Below are 4,745 nucleotides of genomic sequence, written 5' to 3' on the forward strand. Positions count from 1 at the left end.
ATCAATCTGCCGATGACCCACTACTAACAGAGTCAACATGGTGCCAGCACCCATTGTAGACCAAAACTTCCGAGTGATGTGTGGGTCCCTGTTAGAGACAATAGACTCCGGGAGTCCATGTTGCCGAAAGACACGATCCACAAACAGCGTCGCTGTTTTCACACCGTTGATGGTGTCCGGCACTGGCGCACGATGAGCCATCTTGCTCAAACGGTCGACAAAGACCAACGCACCCGTGTTGCCCGCCGAGTCCTTCGGCATGCCAAACACGACATTCATACTCATGGACTACCAACACTCGGAACCACTGATAAGCTGGCTAGCAGTGTCGCCGCATTCGGATAGGGTTTCACCCTTGACACGTCTCACACGTGCACGCATATGTGCTCGTATAGGGTTTCACCCTTTGACACGTCTCACACGTGCGCACATATGTGCCACCAGTAGTAGAGCAGTACGTCTTCTCACGCCCGAGATAACCACTGAGTGGGATGTCGTGACCTCATAGAAAATGCGATGTTTCAAATCCTCATCGCGAGGAGCCACACTTCGTGGTGTATCCGTCGAATCGGTGCTATAATACAGCAAGCCCTTGTTCAACGAATATCGGTGTAATCGTGCACGCAGTCGCGATAGTAACTTCTTGTCCGAGACTTCAATCTCCTTGCTTCCGAAAACCCGTAGCGGCGCTACTCACATATCATCACCCGCATACGCGGCGCAGTTCAAATTCGTCACGGATGTTATCACCGTCGTGACATGAGCATCTCATAATCTGGTCTGCGTGATAACGCATCAGCCAAAGCATTTTGCTTTTCTAGCTTATACTTCACCTCGAAGTTATATTCGGGAAGAAGGAGAGCCATCTGGCCATCCTCTGCGAGAGGTGAGGTGACTGAGTAGGGTCGCAGTGCGTAGTGACGCATGATTTGCGTATATCACGAACGGTTTGGAGCCGAGCATTTGAAATCTAACCTTGACAAGTGCATACTTCATCGCAAGTAATTCCTTGTCGTGGGCTGGGCAGTTCTTCTCCGCAGCCTTGAGCGGCGAAATTCGAACGTGATCACCCGATCTCGTCACTCGGCGTCTGCTTGCAGCAGCGCACAGCCGATGCCAAAGTTTGAAGCGTAACAGACAACAGTAAAAGGACGATCGGGGTTTGGCAACGCCAGTATTGGTTTATGAAGGAGGTTGCATTTAATTCCGTCAAAAGCCTCCCGATGTTTAATTTCCCAGCACTATTCCGTATCTTTTTTAAGGAGATTCGACACAGGCCGTGACATTTCCGCATATTTTTGCGCTATACTTGTGCAGAAAGCAGGCGAGGCTAAGCGACTTGCGCAAGTTCTTTTGGTTCTTTGGAACCGGCAAATCCACAATAGCCTTGACCATAGCAGAATCCACCCAAAAGCCGCGCTTTCCAAAGAAGCGCCCTAAAATGCGGATTGCTACGGTGCCGAAGATGCACTTGTCTACATTATTCGTGCGCATACACTCGAACACCGCTTTTTAATGGATAATATGGATCTCTTAATCCGTCCTTCCATGTTTCGAACGACTGTGGACGAAAATGCCGTTGAAGTGTGTCTGTGCATACGCCCGGTGGGACCTGAACAACTGCGGCACAAGACGATCAAATGTTGCTGGTGCATTTGACAGCCCTTGAGGCATCACCAGCCACTCCCAGAGCATGCCGCTCAGAGTACACACCGCTGATAGCGTAATATTACTCGTTATCATGAGCAATTGGCAATACCCATCGACCAAGTCGAGTGCACTGTACTTTGTACATCCAACCGTATTTTTCTGGACAACATCCTTTCTTGGAACCGGCATCTGTGCCGAAATGGTGGCAGCGTTGAGCTTATTGTAGGCGTGAACGATACGCCACTTGCCGTTTGGCATCCGGACACAAAACGTGGGTGTCGAATGAGGAGACTTGCTCTCACGCACCATTTCTGCGTCGTGCTTCACATGGAAGATTGCGTTAATGACATCAACTGCGCTTTGAGCTCACACTGTCCCTTGGGCAGGGGCCAGTGGTGTGCTACCCAATATTTGGCTCACGGAACCGGGTGGATCTCATGACGCACGCATCGGTCCGGAGGATGGACCGACGGAGGGTCTTTGGAGATGACGTCGTGAAGTTCCTTTAACAAAGAGTAGTATAGATCGAGGATCCATCAGGATTGACGATCCACTTCGTGTGTTTAGCATCTTCTTGATGTCCTCCAGGACAGATTCATCTAAAAGCGACGACGAGGGTTTCTCCTCGATCGGTCGTGGATTGACCACCTCAGCTAAGTCGCCTGCCTTCAAGGCACTGCCAAACCCTTCGAAGGACATCTCGTAAAGCTCAAGAAGAGCATCCACCGCGGGGTCAGCCTCGAGGGTAACGTCGCCGTATTCCTCCTCCGTCATACTGTTGACGAGGGTGTATAATTTGTGCGCTATCCTTTACGGTAGACCTACCCCGGATCAAGGTTGACGCCCTGAGTCTTGCAGGTAACATACGGCATCGCCGTCTCCTCTCCATAGAGATTTTACGTCTTGTTGAGACCGGTGGCCACGCACTCAGCGACTTTCAATGTTAGCCTTAATCCCTGCTCCGTCGGAGCCGTAATGTTTTTAACAAAATCCGATGAGGAACTGCCATATCCGCAGTATTTGTCCAGTGGATAACGTGCAACTCCACGCGCATCAGAAGGGCCTTGCTCAAGATGCCTTGGACCTCGTCCTACCATGTCGCTCTTGGTATGCCGGTATCAACACTCTTGCCTTTAATAGCGTAGAGCGCTGCTAATTCTTAGACTTGGCTTCAAGGTATGACCTCATCCTTGAAGTGGCATAGTTGGAACACCATGAGCCATAAATTGATTGGAGGTCGAAGACCTTAGGCAAAACGCTCACGTCTCCTGGTGGAGAGCTGGTGAGTCATGAACCGACCTCTACAAGGACGCAGAAGCGCTATTGGCGCGGGCACCAGACCGGGCCGGTTGATGTGCTGAATATCAGAGCATTCGAATTGACGAACACCGAAGGTGTATCAAACAAGAGTCTCGAGCATGGCTCGCGGACTGAACGTGGAGTGGCACGTAACCCACTGATCTCTGCTCAAGTGTCAAAGCAGTTGCTGCATGCCAAGAGGGGCATGGGTGGAGGCTAGGGCCGAGGCATCGAGGGCAAAGCCCCAGTGATGCCCACGGATAGGCACGTAACTCACTGAGCACTGCTCAAGTCTGTATGCAAAGCGTAGCATGGTCGAACGAGGTCTGAGGCATCGAGGGCGAGGCCCCAGTGAAGCGCATGTAGTGGCACGTAATCTACTGAGCACTGCTCACGTTTCGAAGTAGTTGCTAGGTTCCTAGGGCCCACGACATAGTGACAAAAGTCCCCGTTGCTTAGCGAACAGTGACGGTGTCACCTAACAGCGCCTTCAGCACCTCAGCTTACGGCTGACTTCTTTCGATTATGGAGCGTCAAGCAAAATTGCCCAACACCCCGGAGTCGATCAGGATCTTCCATGGCTTCTCAAAACCCTTGGAGGTCACTTTCGCGACCAGCAATCGCGGCTTTCATACACGTTCCGTGCTCAAGAGCACGGAGCTTTTCAAGGCGGGGCCCTGCTGACCTCTACCTCTTTGAGGCTCAACACGACCCAGTCCTTTTTTTAAAAGGGTGTCTCGCGCTATTGTCGTTCCCCGCGACAGACCGGAAAACAGGTGAGGAGCAGGACATCGGTTCGATGAACCTTGACGCGCCTTGCGCAGGGGACAACGCGTCCGAAGGTGACGCATTAACACCGTCGGGTTTTCGAACGCTTCTCGGCAGCTCGAAGCTCTGCCTTTCATTCTCAGCATAACTGAGATTCATTGGATCTGGGTCGCTCAACGGGCTATGAGGGTGTCCATTCCAACCAAGTCGTGCCGACTTAAATTTGAATCTGGCATTCAATGCCACAATAACTGCTTCTTCAAAAGAAGATAGATGCACACGGAAGATTTCCATTATGGTCACGCCAGTGCGGAGGCCCTCTATAATGACGGTCAATGTGACCGCCTCAGGAGAGGATCGGCTGCCATACCGGCGATGAGAGTACGCAACGCTGGACAAAGTCCACTAATTCTTTCTTGCCCTATCAAACAGCAAGGAAACCCGATCACACGCAATTTGCCTGGTTAGGCGGCGAGAACACTCGTCAAAGCTGCAGCTTCAGCTCCGTTCAGGAGGAAACGCCGCTTCAACCGAAGTGGCGCACGTCAGTGCCCATTCTCGCGCTCGACCACCGAGCTTGACGAGAGCTAGCGCCACGCGATGTTGCTCGGTCTGAGGCATGGCGGGCGCCATAGCCACCTCGGCCTCTCTCACCCAGAGCAGGAGATTCTTTCCATCCTTGCTCTCGAGGATCTGAACGCTCACCAGGAGCGACCAGGGTCGGGAGGAGTCATCCGTCGTCGACGGTGGCGTCATGAACGCTGTCGACGCCAACTTCCTCCGTTCTAAATGCTTTAAATGAGCATTTCATAGCTCAAGAACGCCTCGTAGCGCGCGCTGATTGCTTCAGGTCGTGTGTTGCATGACCCTCAGGGCCAAGCAGAAACATCAGCCTCTTAAGCCCGTCCTGTATGCCCTGGGGCAAATAACAGAAGTGGTCAATCCTCACAGAAGAACAGTCGTAACGACGCAGGTGTAGATTGACTACAAGTGCTACCAAGTGCAGCGGGGCTGTCGTAGCTCTTTCG

This window comes from Plasmopara halstedii, assembly GCF_900000015.1.
Source record: "Plasmopara halstedii genome assembly, contig: Scaffold_430, whole genome shotgun sequence".
NCBI classification, from domain to species: Eukaryota; Oomycota; class Peronosporomycetes; order Peronosporales; family Peronosporaceae; genus Plasmopara; species Plasmopara halstedii.